This window comes from Colobus angolensis, unplaced genomic scaffold, assembly GCF_000951035.1.
Source record: "Colobus angolensis palliatus isolate OR3802 unplaced genomic scaffold, Cang.pa_1.0 Scaffold419, whole genome shotgun sequence".
Lineage (NCBI taxonomy): Eukaryota > Metazoa > Chordata > Mammalia > Primates > Cercopithecidae > Colobus > Colobus angolensis.
The window spans coordinates 407,645-424,687 of NW_012117588.1; the positions used below are offsets into that span (position 1 = coordinate 407,645).

The following is a 17,043-nucleotide window of genomic DNA, read 5'->3' on the forward strand; positions in this document are numbered from 1 at the left end:
ATTTTGCTCACATTTGAATTTTTAGAGCCTGTACAATACCTATCATATCATAAATGTTTAATAAATCTTTATTAAAAGAATTAATAAATGAATGTGGCCGGCCCTATTCAGGTCTGCATGGTTCCTCCCTAGAGTTCCATCACACTTCTCAAATCTAAAGTTTGCTCCCAGCTGTGGAGGTTTGAAGGTCAAAACTGCTGGAGGTGCTTCCCACCATAGCTCATGAAGGCCCCACTGGTGTTGTCTTCCTAGTCCATTTCTAGTTGATCATGACAGATGGGCCAGTGTGTTTCGAAGAAGACTGGCTGCTGCCTCACCAAATTCTGGGGGCAAGTGCCTTTCTCCAGGGGAATTCATGAAGAGACTCTCCGGGGCAGGGCAGACCACTGGGAAAAACAAGACCCCTGGGTTTTCTGACCACTGGCCACTTGTGTTTCCCACATCAGGAGAGTTTATCATCCTTGCTCACCCACCTCCTGAGGTTGCTTTGCTGGTGGTGATTTCAGGTCCCAGGCCCCTAAGGCCTCACACTCCATAAGCCACCTACACAGCTGTAGTTGTTTTCAGCTGACAGCTAGGTTATTTTGCCTTCCAAGATATTTTCTTGTTGCCCAAGTTGGAGTGCAGTGGCACCATCTCGGCTCACTGCCACCTCCACCTCCTGAGTTCAAGTGATCCTCCTGCTTCAGCCTCCCCAGTAGCTGAGATCACAGGCAAGCGCCACCATGCCTGGCTAATTTTTTTTGTATTTTTTGTAGAGATGTGGTTTCACCGTGTTGGCCAGGCTGGTCTCAAACTCCTGCTCGGGTGATCCGCCCACCTCAGCCTCCCAAAGTGCTGGGATTACATGCATGAGCCACCACTCCCGGCGGATATTTTCTTTTTCAATAGGCAGCTCTTTAAAGCCTCAGAATACATCTCTAGTGATGAAATTATCAGGCAACTTGACAAAGAATGAAGAAATTGAAGGGTTCTGTCAATAGCATCAGGCAACTTGACAAAGAATGAAGAAATTGAAGGGTTCTGTCAATAGCATCCCAAGGAGGCTGACCCACACCCTACTGCCTGCCATAAGCTGGTTCCATTTGCTCTAGTGCTGTGAATAAAGGAAAAAACTAATATGTTGAAGCATTTATTTAGCGCCAGGTGGCAGGTACTTTCTCAGATACCCTTTTTCTTCTCACATAGTTCCAGGTCATTGGCAGAATAAAGATGCAAACTGAGAACTTGGGTAGCACCAAGATGCAGATGCTAAAACTTTAAACTTGCTGGCCAAAATGATATGGGACTTTGAAATAATTATTCAGACAATTTAGGCAAGCAAACAAAAGCCATTAAAAATTGGGCATCTGGCCGGGTATGGTGGCTCACGCCTGTAACCCCAGCACTTTGGGAGGTCAAGGAGGGTGGATCGCCTGAGCTCAGTGGCTCAAGACCAGCCTGGGCAACATGGTGAAACCCAGTCCCTACTAAAAATACAAAAAACTGGCCAGGCATAGTGGCGTACCTGTAAGTTCCAGCAACTTGGAAGGCTGAGGTGGGAGGATTGCTTGAGCCTGGGAGGTGGAGGTTGCAGTGACCTGAGACTGTGCCACTGCACTCCAACCTGGGTAACAGAGTGACACCCATCTCAGGGAAAAAAAGAAAAATAGGCATCTGGCCAGGTGTGGTTGCTCATGCCTATAATCCCAACACTGGAAGGCCGAGTTTGGAGGATTCTTTCAAGCCAGGAGTTTGAGACCAGCCTGGGCAACATAGCATGACACCATCTCTACAAAAAAATTAAAATTAAAATTAAAAATACCCACACATAGTTGTGAGCACCTGTAGTCCCAGCTACTAGGGAGGTTAAGGCGGGAGGATTATTTGAGCCCAGGAGTTCAAGGCTGCAGTGAGCTAAGATCGTACCGCTGCACTCCAGTCTGGGTGACTGAGTGAGACCCTGTCTCAAGAAAAAAGGAGGCATCCCAAAAAATGTTCCTTTTGATCCATTCTTTATCTGACAGAGACAGGAGAGGTGAGGAAAGGGAATGTAAGAGTATTTAAGGGATTATTTCCTTATGGTAGCAGAAGCACAAATACATGTTTGAAAAATGTTTAATATTGTATAAAATGATGATATTTTCTTAGTAGTCTTGCTGTTGAATACAGAGATTGTGGTTACAGAATTCATAGGTAATTTATCAGTTTTATTTATTTTTAAAGTTTTTATTTAGTTTTACTGTTTTTTTTGTTTGTTTGTTTTTTGTTTTTTTTTTTTAGAGATGAAGTCTTGCAATGTTGCCCAGGCTGGCCTAGAACTCCTGGGCTCAAGTGATCCCTCTGTCTCAGCCTCCCTACTAGCTGGGACTATAGGCACGCACCACTGTGCCTGTCTAATTTATCAACTTTTAAATGAGATCTTCTGCAAGTTCAAGAAAGTTAGATAAAGGGTGATACCACAGAAAAAAGTAAAATTTTTCTCTTTGAGATGAGTATTAAATTGAATTTAGAATTCTTTAATTAACATTGAGGATCACATGCGAACTACAGATATGGAATATTGAATATTTAAAGCGTTCTGAATGACCTGAATGTTTTCCTTTTGATGCTTAGTAAAAATATTTACCACTTACAGCTGAATTGGAATATAGTTCTACATAAATTGTTATTTACACCTGATATACAGAAAGAAATGTGTTTTCTTATTTATCATACTATTAATTTGAATGTACTATTCATTTTTTAATTGCTTTAAAGTCAATTGGGGAATCAGATTATGAATTTCTATTTTACTGCTTCCACATTTCCTAAGTTAATCAAATATGACGTTAGTGAGCTTGTAGAATTTACTTGAATTTCCTAATCTTTTAACTGAGAGAGTATTTTCGACAGCAAATATTTTGTAGCATCCATTTGTCATTTTTTAAATATTCAAACTAGTTTTTTTTTAAAAAATAATGTCAAGTACACTTAGTGCCTAGTAAATGCTGGCCACTGTTACTGTTGTTGTCATTATTCTTTTTTTTTTTTTTTTTGAGACATTGTCTCACTCTGTCGCCCAGGCTGGAGTGCAGTGACACAATCTTTGCTCAATGCAAGCTCCGCCTCCTGGGTTCACACCATTCTCCTGCCTCAGCCTCCAGAGTAGCTGGCACTACAGGCGCCCGCCACCACGCTTGGCTAATTTTTGGTATTTTTTTAGTAGAGATGGGGTTTCACTGTGTTAGCCAGGATGGTCTCCATCTCCTGACCTCGTGATCCACCCTCCTCAGCCTCCCAAAGTGCTGGGATTATGGCAGAGAAATATTATCATTAATAAATAAACTAAAACATGACTAATTCTGTTTCATTTTCCCAATGTATATTGTATTAAAAAGTTCTTTTCTGATCTTCTCTAAGTTAAAAAAAAAAAAAAAGAAACAAAGTTGAGTAAACAAGCTGAGCAAACTTTGTGTTGAAATTTTAATATGTCCAGGGAAAAGAATCTTGCATTAAGTCCAATACAGAGTCTGATAATTTGGTGAGGCAGAGAGCCTCATTCGTGAACACCATCTCTGAAGTGTCACCCACTACCACATTCACTGTCCACCCTGGGCTTTGCCCCTCAAGCACCAGGGCTCAGGTCTCTTGTTTTTCCTGTTTCTCCCTATAGTCGCCCTGGCCTGTGCCTTTTAGACAAAACAGATTAACATCACCTTTAAGCCTCCAACACTGAACTTTCTGTCTTTATAAGGCCTGACTCATTACCAATTTTATTTGGCCAATTTTACCTACCTTCCTTTCAAAGGAACACCATTTGCCTATGTCAAGTGTTCTCTTTTATTTTCTTTTTTCCCTTCCTTCCGTCTTTCCCTCCCTCCCTCCCTCCCTTCTTTCCTTCCTTCCTTCCTTGCTTCCTTCCTTCCTTTCTCCCTCCCTCCCTCCTCTCTCTCTCCCTCTCTCTCTTTCTTTCTTTCTCTCTCTCTCTCTCTCTTTCTTTCTTTCATCTTCTTTTCTTTCTTTCTTACTTTCTGATGCAGCTGTCACGACCTAATGAAAATTGTGGCATAAGTGATGCTGCCTTTAGATTCTCCACCTTCCTATTCCTGTCCTATTAACCAACATGAATTGGTTTGTGGCTGGTAAGTACTTAGTGGGTTATTGCTCATAGATTCAGTTGCACTTTTACTGAGATACTGCTGTTACCAAAAGCAGGGGGGCTGCTTGAGGAAGCAGACCTAACTCTGAAAAATAGGGATTCTCCAGAAACGTAATAACTCTTCCAGGTTGAACCCAATATCCCATCTTCTCACTCTTCTGTTGGCACCTCTTGTTGTTGTTGTAAACACTTCCCTCACCTGTGACTGCGTATAGGTGAAAGACTGCTGAGGAGTTTCCCAGGATCTTGGGCCAGTGCCAATAAAGGGCAAACTTTCAATTCTCGAGATGGCCCTATGGCATGGTTGGGGGACACCAGTTCCTTCACCAGAGCATTCACATCATCCCCAGTGTGCCATGCCCAGTTCTTTTGTCCAATAATAAACTCTGTGGAGTGGAGTGAAGTCAAGTCATCACTCAAGCCTTAGTCTGCCTCTGATCACGGCCTATTACGCCACAAACAAAAATGAAAAGAGGAAAGTCAGTGATGTTTTATATACTGTCAGCAGCAATTTCACAGCCTCAATAAATTTTCTTTCACAAGTTTAACATGTAATAACTGGTGTTTCTTCTTCATTCCTAGTTGGTTACACTGCATCACATCTGCCATGCCAAACTATTAAGAGTAACACAGTTCTTACTCTCAGTTTATTAAGAGTAAAAACTATTACTCTTAATAGTTTGGCATGCTATTACTCTTTTTTTTTTTTTGAGACGGAGTCTTGCCCTTGCCCTGTTACCCAGGCTGGAGTGGTGCAGCAGCATGATCTTGGCTCACTGCAACCTCTCTCTCCCAGGTTCAAGTGAGTCTCCTGCCTCAGCCTCCAGAGTACCTGGGATTACAGGTACCTGCCACCATGCCTGGCTAATTTTTTTTTTTTTTTTTTTGTATTTTTAGTAGAGAAGGGGTTTCACCATGTTGTCAGGTTGGTCTCGAACTCCTGACCTCAAGCGATGCCCCCGCCTCAACCTCCGAAAGTGCTGAGATTGCAGGCGTGAACCACCGCACTTGGCTGACATGCTATTACTCTTACAGCATCTGGACAATCCCTAACAGTCTGAAAGCTCTATAAAGTTTCAGTTAGCCCAAAGGTCCTATCCCTTATTCTAGAACACAGGCTTTGACATGTCTGTAACAGTCTGAACTCCTCCACTGTATTCCGCACGCTAGGGATCTTTTAAGTTGTCGTTATGTCCTGGCACAAGCATTTATCGTATTTCTGGGAGCATGTAGGGTTCAAGATGAGAGGGCAAGAGAGGGCTGGGTTGTTTGTTATTAAGCTGACAGGAAATGACCAAGGCTCGTGTGCTACTGCTTGCAGTTGGGCAAAAGAGGATAAATTAATTGCTTTGTAGAAATTCCTTTCTGCATTCTTTAGGGAAAATTTTTCCATGTGAGCTAAATGAGTCAAAGGGGGTGGTTTTGGGCTCAACAGCTTTGACATTGTCCCTTCAAGGAATGAAACAATTAAAGAAACTTATCTCCTCTGAGAAAAAGACCATTTATAATAACCTGTCTACTCTACATAAAATATTCCCAGTAGACTCATCAAAACAAGACCCTCTGATACCACATCATACTGGGTTTTTCCTTATTGGGATTCCCCCATGTTTTTTCTTTAATGCTTCCCCATGTTTTAGAAACAGATTTACTTACCTGGAAACTTCCACCCTCAATTCCAAATTTATCCTAGTACTATCATTTGGGAGTAAACAACATGTAAGGGGCCTACATGGGTGGAAAGCCCATTCAAGAAACTGAGGATGATCAAATAGTGGAGTTAGTGTGTATAATCCCAGGGAGGAGTTTCTTGATGGATGAGAAGGTCAACAGTGTCCAATGCGACCGAAAGGTCACATTAAAACAGGACAGGAAGGAAGTCACTGGCTGTCCAGCAAAAGTCTTCAATGGCTGTATCAAGAGACGCTTTTACAGAAGGGTGAGGGTGGTAGCCTGCGAACATTGGATTAGGAGGGAGAGGGACTGAAGGAAGTAGGAGCTCCAGGTCAGGGGAAGGGGAGAGAATGAGCCTGAGGAAGGCCCTCTGATGAAGGGAAGGCTCTTTTCTGGTGCAAGTGAGTTGAGCAGACTTACAGGAAGCAAAGAGGAGTCTGGGAACAGAGAGGGATTGTCCAGGTAATGTAGGAAACATTTGACAAGGACAGATCTCAAATAAAAACCTGAATGCAATTTCTGTTTCAGGTGTCTCCTTTGCCTGCCCCATCCCACATTCTAGAAAACTATTTGGTGCATTAACAGATTTTGGACTTCACAGGGCTTCACTTTTATTGTGCTTGAGATTTGTTCCTTGGTGAAACACAAAGAGACAAACTACACAAAAAGAGAATCATAGTTGATGAAAAAAACCAATGTTTAGAAGTTGCTCTTAAATCTTTTACACATTGCTAACATGGGTATTTGGATTACATTTGGAACGTATTCCAGGACTACTTATCCATGAAAGGATTAATGATATTGGAGCCAGGTTCAAAGTCTCAGCAACAGGCTAAAACCTGCTCTTTTTAGTAGCTAGGGGTAAAGCTTAGTATCCTTTCTTCTGAAAGCTTTTGCATGCTAAGCTTTCCATTGCCAAGCCCCTGGGAAGGAAAATACCAGAAGTTTAACTCCTATAGCAACTTTCTCTGAGATGTGCCTGGTGATAACATTTTCCAGTAGGGCTATCTTCTGTCTCCTTCCTTCTCTGTGCCTACCAGTAAAGTCTTGTACAAGTTTCTTAACCTTTCTTAGCTTCAGTTTCCAAATTTGTAAAGTGAAAATAATAATACCTCCCTCATAGGATTGTTGTGAGGACTAAATGGGCTAATGATCAGACAGAAAGCACTCATTAAGTGTGACTAGTATTGTTAATTGCAGTAATAGTAGTTCTAGTAGTAGGGTTTTCCAGGTTATAAGGATTAAAGATACGCTCATGTTATCTCAGTTAATGGTGCATTATTTTAAGGGTATACCATAAAGTAAGAAGAATGGGAAACTACTTAACCAGCACATGGGGTGCAGATCTGAGAGCAATTCTGTTTTTCTTTTCTTTTTTGAGATGGAGTCTTGCTCTGTCACCCAGGATGAAGTGCAGTGGTGCGATCTCGGCTCGCTGCAACCTCCACCACCTGGGTTCAAGTGATTCTCCTGCCTCAGCCTCCTGAGTAGCTGGGACTATAGGCACATGCCACCATGCCCAGCTAGTTTTTGTACTTTTAATATAGATAGGGTTTCACCATGTTGGTCAGGTTGGTCTCGACCTCCTGACCTCATGGTCCACCCACCTCGGTCTCCCAAAGTGCTGGGATTACAGGCGTGAGCCCCGCGCCCAGCCCCAAGGACAATTCTTATAGCCTGACAGGTTTGGGGCTCAGAGTCTCTCTGTGTGTCTATGTCTCTGTCACTCCACCATATGTTTAGCAGGGTCAACTAATTTGCCCAAGATCACACCATTAGTAGATGATTATGCAAGATTTGAACCAGTTATTATTCATTGAAATATGATTACTGTGTAAGTTAGCATGAGAATATTGAAAATAATTGTCTTGTTAGATTCGTTCATTTTTAAAAAAAATTCTACATAGGTCAGGCGCAGTGGCTCACCCCTGTAATCTCACTTTGGGAGGCTGAGACGGCAGATCACCTGAGGTCAGGAGTTCAAGACCAGCCTGGCGAATGTGGTGAAACCCTGTCTCTACTAAAAATACAAAAAAATTAGCCGGATTTGGTGATGCATGCCTGTAGCCCCAGCTACTTGATAGGCTGAGGCAGGAGAACTGCTTGAACTCGGGAGGCAGAGGTTGCAGTGAGCTGAGATCTTGCCACTGCACTCCAGTCTAGACAACAGAGTGAGACTCCATCTCAAAAAAAAAAAAAAAAAAAAAAAAAGTCCTATGTATACTTCCTTGCATCAATTTAGGCAGGCTTTATTGTTAACTTTAGTTGGTAACCAACATGCATTTAAACTACTTGTTATTGTCCTAATCTAAGAAAAACTGAGAAATGGATGAAGTTGGTCCTAGGATGTCCCAAGGCACAGAGTGTTTTATTCTGTCCTTGGGACAGAGGTTTGATTCAAAATGTTTTTTCAGAAACTAGCCTTGAACACCTGATTTTATTAATATTCTTTTTACGCTCCATCCCTCCTGGAAAAGGACTGGACCCCAATTCCCACATTGCTCTTTTGGGACCCGTTGTCTTCCTCAGCTTCCTATGCATCTACAGGGTGGTCTGGGCTTCACTTCCTCAGTGTCTCTGTATGAAATTAGGTGGATATGGATTAATCTTATGTAGGAATATGACACTGTACTAAGGTTTAGTATATATGTTATTCTCTCAAGTAACTGATCTTTCAATCCAACTAAAGACTTCCTATGTGCTTTAAGGTGGTAGGAATTACAAGCATAGCAAGTTATGGCTGGTCAGGGATTTCTTTCCTCTTTAAATGGTGACCTACTGCCCATTGTACCTACTCAAAACAACTTTCTTTAGGAAAAAAGACCACAGTCTACTCTCCTAAGCATAAACTCAGTTGTCTTTCCACCTCTACCACTTGCAAGATTTGTTAGGCTTAAGCAGTCCCTGAACTTCTTTGAGTGTTGCCTTGCCTACTTCATTGGAAGTAAGGCTCTGGAACAGGGAAGGTTTGCCTCCATAAGACTAAAAGTTATGCTGATATAAGAGACTAGCAAAACTGGAGACATGTTCAGCTTTCTTCTTGTGGGGAATACCTTGCCCTTGACCAAAAGCCGTGTCCCAGAAAGAGCCGTGTGTGTATTGGCTTTGTGCCCAACATGTGGCTCCTCTGCCATGATTGATGGCTTCATTTAAGAAATAGGTTTTAGAATTTTTTCCCTAAAATCTTATTCCTGTTAATTATAAGGATCAACTTCACCATAGCTTGTTTAATGCACAGTCACCTGGTATAAAAGCATTTGAAAACCCCCAGGGATCGTAACCACCCTTATGCATTGAGAAAAGAGAGTGAGGCCAAGATTTTGAGATGTGTTCAAATGCAAGAAGCTTTTAAAATGCAAAGTATTCTAAAACTGTTGAAAGTTAAAGCTAACTGTTTTTCCCTTGTTGAAGGTAAAAAGTAAAGCATTTATAGGAAAACACTTTTCCTTATGTGTCTAGTATTTTGGAACTGCATAGGAGAACAGTTTAATAGGAACCTTGATATCCACAGTAAGATACATTCTTAATGTAATAACCAGACCCAGGGTAGAATTTGCAAACCCATGGTAGGCATACAGGTGGCTGAAGAAGAATCGGGACAGCAAGATCTCACTGAGATGCAATTCCATTCCTCTATTTGTTACAGATTAAGATTTCTGAAAAAGGCCATCCTTCTAAACCCTCATGGACTCTGCAGATAATATGAGGCCAGAAAAAGAATAATTCCCAACTCTTGCTATCTCATTACTGGCCAGTGGGTCTGGCTTAACTGAGTGTGTGCCTTGTGAAGCATACCCTGTAATTATTCAGCAGGTATAGTCCAGTTCGTCCTACTTACTTGAGCAAGATTACCTTTCTTTTATTTTCCCTGTAAAAATCCTTCTCTTCTGTCTTTCCTCCTTTCTCTTTCCTCTTTATTAACTTTTCTAATCTAAAGTGCCTTGAAAAACTTGTTTACATAGTAGTAAGAAAGAAAATGTTGACTTATGCTGTCCTGGAAACCTTGACCTTCCTGCATTATGGATAAATCATTGCCCTGCAGGTGGAAGTGGAAAATTGCAGATAGAACCACATTGACTCACATTCTGCTTCTACTTCCATTTGAGTGAGCACCAAGTATGCATCAAGACTTGAGATTGTAAACTTGGTTTAATGATGAGACAGGTTTCTCGGTCAGGTTTTCCATTGGCTCAAAGTTCACAAGGCAGTTGTTGCTTGTCTCAGAGTGTCCTTAGGTGGACTACATCTGAACCCCTGGGGTTGTTAAAATGCAGATTCTAGCTATGCTCAAACCAATGAGTCAGAATCTCAAGAGGGTGGCGCTCAGAAATCTGCATGGTTGATCAAGTTCCCTAGCGGATTCTTATTTTCGTATGCTAAAGTTTGAGGGTCACCACTGGAAGGATTCCAGAACAGGGCCTGCAAAGGAGTTGTTCAGTGTTTGCTCAAGTTAACTTTGTTGTTACAGCATTAGCTTGAATATCAGGAGGTTTTGTATTTAAGTTCTCTAAAAAAAGAGAACAGTCTCAATATGTAAAAGGAAAGGTTTTCATATATGTGCCCAATTACAAGTATCTTGAGTAATTTTCTAGGAGTCTAAACAGAATGTCTTTAGATCATCCTTATAATGATCCTGAGACTCTTTTGACTGTTTTGAGTTTAAGATAGGTAATAAGAAATAAATCACCAGTTAATGCAGAAGGAAATACGTTTCTGTATATGTAATATTCACATTTGCCATGTCTCTCTTAAAAAGTCCAAATAACAGGCCAAGCACTGTGGCTCACGCCTGTAATCCCAGCACTTTTGGAGGCCAAGGCGGGTGGATCACCTGAGGTCAAAAGTTTGAGACTAGCCTGGCCAACATGGTGAAACCCCATCTCTACTAAAAATACAAAAATTAGCCAGGCATGGTGGCGCGTGCCTGTAGTCCCAGCTACTCGGGAGGTTAAGGCAGAACCCAGGAGGTGGAGGTTGCAGTGAGCCGAGATTGCGCCATTGCACTCCAGCCTGGGGGATAGAGCAAGAGTCTGTCTCAAAAAAAAAACAAAGAAACAAAAAAACAAACAGTTCAAATAACTTATGTCCTCTAGTCTCTTATTTACCATACATGTCCTCTAGTCTCTTATCATTTCTTCATATGAAGAATAATTTATACTCATTGATGTAAAATTTTGCTATATTTTTATACAACAAACATAGTATTATTTTAATATTACACATAGAGAAAAATACCTCTTCTCCTCAAAATTAGAAGGGTTGGTATTTTTATTCAGGCTTCTTGATTTAAAATACCTGCTTGATCCATAACTCAGGCCATATGATTTCACCAAAACAAATATCCTAATAGTTGTCATCTTGAATAACTGGTTAGTGCACAGAATATAGTCTCATTTATTAAGAAGTGATTTAAGAGATTATTACTTCTGCATCTATCACACTAACATGACCAACTCTTCAGTAAGGGAAGAGTAAAGGAACTTATTTTATATATAGATAGAAATTTTATTAAGGCTACAGTATTAGGATTCATGCGGGAAATAGTGGATAGATCACAAGCACGAGGCTCTTTCTGAGCCCTTCAGGAAAGAATATTTGCAGAACAGTAAAGGACATGGTGGCTCCCTGGAGAATGTTGGCAGAAGACTGGGCCTTACTTCGGGAAAAGGCTCAGTGCTAGAGCTAAGTGACCATCAATATGCCAATACAGGCAAGAAAATCCTGCAAGAGGCAGACTTGGTTCTTAGGTTGGAACAGGCTCTACTTCAGAACTTGATCCAGTACCCAATTCTTTTCTGCTTTGGCTTCCTTTTTTATAACATGAGGGTAGTACTTGTCCCACGAGTGAGCTGTTATGAGGATAAATTTAACTTTATTAATGTGCATGATTCCTGGAACCATAAAGATGTCAAATATTGAAGCCTCAGAGAGATTTCCTTTGCTCTGTGAATAACTAATTTTGGTTAGCTGGGGTGGGGTCTGTCTGGGTACTTTTCCTTTTGAAGAATTTTTCCCTCATTCCGGCCATCTCCTCCCTTCCTATAAAGGCACCATATATTTTGCTTGCCTCAGGTACCTATAATGATAAAACACCCTGAGCTGAAAGGATCACTGGACAGGGCAGTCTTAATACAAAAGAATGTGGCAGAAGCCCAGGCTTCAGTGCACATCAGAATAGAAGCTTCATGAGGGCAGAGGCTTTTGTCTGCTTTCCTCTTTGCAGTACCCCCAGAACTTTGAGCAAGTGCATACTCGATAAATACTTGAAAGAATAAATCAATGTCAGACATCTGGGCTTATGTCTCATCTCTCTACTGTTCTCAACTAAGAGATTCTAGTCATTCTGCAACTTTCCTGAGCCTGCTGTCCTTCTCCAAAATATTCACCCTTCCAGGCACTGACTCCACCTCCCACGTCAGAGCTTTTTCTTAAAGTAAATAACAGCCAACCGTTAATACCTTCATAACTTTGGAACAGTGCAGTTTCTTTGGTTTAAGAAGCATTGTTTTCATCCTCCAAAGTAAAATAAATTTTGAGAAAAGATGGAGACAGTTTGGGACTGGGGAAGGAGGGAATGGAGGAAGTGATTATTTGAGGGCACATTACCTGTTTGTACAAAATAGAATATCTTAGTTAAATTTGGCTAGGTAGGAAGCCGGTATCATTAAATGAATGTCTGTTAGAATCTTGATTTTCAGATTAACTAGATAGGGTTAGTTAGACTGAGGAAGGGTGATTACAGTCCTATGTCACTGAGGGAGAATGGGGAAAGGGCAAGAGAACGCTGGCAGAGATGGAATTTGTCTGCTAGCAACAGACCAGTGGTTCCCAAACGTAAGCCTGCATCAGAATCATCTGGAGGGCTTGTTTGTTGTTGTTGTTGTGGTTTGTTTGTTTTTGTTTTTGTTTTTTTGAGACCAGGCTGGAATGTAGTGGCGCGATCTCGACTCACTGCAACCTCAGCCTTCCAGGTTCAACCGATTCTCCTGCCTTAGCCTCCTGAGTAGCTGGGATTACAGGCATGTGCCACCACACCCAGATCATTTTTGTATTTTTAGTAGAGATGGGGTTTCACCATGTTGGCCAGGATGGTCTTGATCCCTTGACCTTGTGATCCGCCTACCTCGGCCTCCTAAAGTTCTGGGATTACAGGCGTGAGCCACCACGCCCAGCCAGGAGGGCTTGTTAAAACACATATCTGGGCCCATCTCCAGAGTTTAGGATTCTGTAGGTCGGGGCGGAGGCCTGATAGTCTGCATTTCTAGCTTGGCCAGGGGACGTTGACATTGCTGGTCTCAGGACCACATTTTGAGAACCACTTCTATAGAGGGTGTGCATGAAGATACAACAACAATTACCTGACGGTCCTCAGCTTAGTTCAGTTGTCCCCCACAGGTTGAAGCTGTGTTCAAGGGCAAACAAAAACTTTCTCTCTCAGCCACCTCCGTAAGTTCCATAGTTTAACAAAGCAAACTCACAAAAAATGAGGAAGTTAGAACTGCTCCATTTCCCCTTATAGCAAAGGCATGTATATTTCACAACTGCAATCAGCTTGAATAGCAGAGGCTGGAAGGCTCTCCATGTCTTTACTGAAGCCACCTCACTAAGTCACACAGACATGCAGCTAATTCACTGCCTTGGCCAGTACATCTGAAAATAAATAGCACCATTATAGGCCCTTTCATGAATATACAGCATGTGACCTCTAAATTGGCCAAGGAGCTGGCTATGCTGGGACAAATAACTTAGATAAATCACAAATCAGAGTGGAGAAATGAGGTGTTTTTAATCAACAGCATCCAACAATGTGTGTTGAGTTTAATTGAATCCAGGTAGAGGAGGAAGTGGATGCAAGAGCTCGAAGTATGCTGAGAATACAGTTTTATTTCAAAATTCCAGGAGACGTAGAAACAAAATGGTAATGATGAAAGGATCCCTGAAGAGACTGTTTTTTTTTTTTTCTGAGATGAAGTCTTGCTCTGTTGCCCAGGCTGGAGTGCAGTATCATGATCTCGGCACACTGCAACCTCTGCCTCCCGGGTTCAAGCAATTCTCCTTCCTCAGCGTCCCGCGTAACTGGGATTACAGACATGTGCCACCATGCCCAGCTAATTTTTGTATTTTTAGTAGAGATGGGGTTTTACCATGTTGGCCAGGCTGGTCTCGAACTCCTGACCCCAGGTGATTCCTCCTGCCTCAGCCTCCCAAAGTGTTGGGATTATGGGCGTGAGGCACCGCATCCAGCCCTGAAGAGACTCTTAAGATACTTTCATAATAGTTTAAAAAGGTATGTGTGTGTTTACAATTTCTATCATGAATCTATGGCAACCACAGTGCAAACATTTGAGAAAAAGAAAAAAAAAACAACAACTCGAGGTTGAGTGTGGTGGTTCATACCTATAATCCCAGCAATTTGGGAGGCTGAGGCAGGAGGATCACCTGCATCCAGGAATTTGAGACCAGCTTGGGCAACATAGCATGATCCCATCTCAATATAAAATTAAAAATTAGGCGTGGTGGTGCATGCCTGTAGTCCTGGCTGCTCTCAGGGGACTGAGGTAGGAGGATCTCGTAAGTCCTGGAGTTTAAGGCTGCAGTGAGCTGTGATCTCGCCACTGCACTCAGCCTTGGTGACAGAGCAAGACCCTGTCTCAAAAAAAAAAAAAAAAAAATTCTATTTTCCTGCCTCTCTAACATAACTGTGAATAGTAGTATTTCCTTCTAGTTTTTAAGTACGCTACTTAAAAACATGGAAAGTTTTCAAATAATGTACTCAGATTTAAATACGTTTTTAAGCTTATACTCACATAATAAGCATAGTAACTAACAGAATGTTCTCTGGAGTCAGATAGTCTTGGGTTCAAATTCTCCAGACATTTCCAGCCCTCAGTGTTGCATTTGTTAAATAGGGATGATAAACCTGGTTCATAGCATTGCCGTGTGGATTCAATGAAGCGCTTATGAAGTGCTCAGCACAGGGCCCTGTGTAATGTAAGCACTCAGTAAATAGTGGCATCGTTTTCTGTTTTCACACACAAAAAATGAGTCAACCTTCTGCAATCCTAATAATCAGGAAGTTCTTCTTAATGGCCAAAGTATACCTATTTTTAGTCTATGCATTTGGCAAAATTTCATTCCCCAAATTGTTCAGTGGTCCCATGAGCTGCTTTCAAGATCTTCTCTGACCAGCTTGTTGAGAGCTTTTGTTATCTGTGTTTTCCTCAAAGATTAGACTCATCAAAGAGGGGTGAAAGCCAAAACAAAGGAATGACCACTGGCGCGCAGAGTGAGAGAGATTGGTTTAGTTGTTTAGCCAGGCTATGTGGCTTCGTTCCCAGACCACAGATTATAACCACACCATTGTGGGCACCACATATAACCGTTTTGGTAAATTAGATATAGGTTGCTGGGGACATGGACGAGAAACCATGGGTGGGGAGGTGTGGACCTCTCAGCCCTGCTCTCTCAAGCCTGGCCAAATTCACATCCGCAACTGGGACTTTGTTTCTGTTCCAGACCGTTTATCCAACGGCCAACTTGACTTCCACTTGGAGTCTTCATGAGAATCTCAAACTCAGTATGCCCAAATGAAATTTTCAGCCCACCAGAAGGTAATCATACTGTCTTGAGTCTTGCAGTTACCCCGTAAACAAAGGGATTAACTTTACTAGATAGCAACTTCCTGCCCATAAAGTTAAGAAAAGAGTCCCTCAACGCAAATGTTGGTTTTGCGTATCAAATAAATGGATTCTTGGTTCTTCAGGATAGTTAGATAACAATGGGCAGAATAGCCAGTTAATTCAATAACTCCTTAAAATTGTTGAAAGCATTTTGTACACTTTCTTTATATGGCTGCTTAGCGTGTTAATTGGTAAAATACTCTGAAGGACTAATACACAAACACTTTCACCCAACAATTCCAGTTCTAGGACTTTATTCCACAGATATATTTATACATGCATGAATTCATATGTGCAGTTTTCTGAACTTTTTTTGTGCTGGCAGAAAACTAGAAACAACAGAAATGTATGAAAGAGAGTAGTTAAGAAATTATTCCCACTTACATAGTAGAGTACATATGCAGCTGTAAAAAAAGAACGAGGGAATTATTATGTATTTATCTATTGAGTGAATAAAGCAAAATGAAGATCACCAGCAAACAGATAAACAAATTGTGGTATTCATACAGGGGAATACTCCATAATAAAAAAGAATGAACAATGGGTGAACACTACAACATAGATGACTCTCAAGTACTGTATTCCCATTTGTGTAAATAAAAATGTGGGAAAGAATATATACATGTATTTGCTTATAAACTCTATATGCACAGAAGGAAACACAAGAAATTATTACCTAGATTGTCTGTGGAGAGGGAACTGGGTACCTGGCAAACAAGAGTAGGAGGGAGACATTGTTCAATGTGCTTTTTAATACTTTTTATATTTAAAATTGCAAAATATATTACATGCCCAAAATAAAAATAGAATAGCTTATATAACTATGTCTAAATATTACATGTAGTTTTCCTCTCTGGCTATTTTCTTTTTGGTTTTTATGTAATTTTAAAAAATCCACTTACTTAGCCCAGGCACCTAAATGGAAAGAAAAATAGGCTTAAAATAATGTCATTTGCAGAAACAAACAAATATTTAGATGTTTTAGAGCTAGCATGTTTTTGTTGGCTTCTAGTTTAGTTCTACATGGCATCAGACTAGCTACTCTATATCATTTCTGGACCTTTGCAATTTGTTGAGACTTGTTTTATGGTTGGGGATATGGTCAATAAGTAAATGTTTAATGTGTGCAAGAAGAATGTGTACTCTAAAGTTAGGCATGGTGTTTTCTGTATATGTCAATTAGCACAAGTCTGTTTATCATCTTCAAGTTCTGTGTATCTCTGGTTTTTTTTTTATCTGCGTGATAGAACAGAAGTATGTTGGAAACTTTTACTATAGTTGTGGATGTAATATTTTTCCTCTTACTTTTGCAGTTCTTGCTTTATATATTTTGAGCCTATATTACTTGGTACATACATATTTAGAATTGTTGTGTCTTTCTGGTGGATTGCCCTTTGGTTATTTAGGAAATGTCTGTCTCTTCAGTAATGCTTCTTAAAGTCCATTTTGTCTGATAGTACTATAGCAACCTCAGCATTCTTTTGGCTAGGTTTCATAACTTTTTAAATTCTTTCACTTTCAGTCTTTTTATGTCCTTATATTTAAAGTGTGTCAGAAGGAAGGAAGGAA

General features: G+C 40.9%; 1 protein-coding gene across 1 annotated transcript in view; it reads left to right on the plus strand.

Annotated features, from left to right (window-relative positions):
• DOCK8 (dedicator of cytokinesis 8) overlaps window positions 1-17,043 on the plus strand; it is a 243,141-nt gene that overhangs the window by 25,898 nt on the left and 200,200 nt on the right. The gene's annotated exons all lie outside the window — the stretch shown is intronic.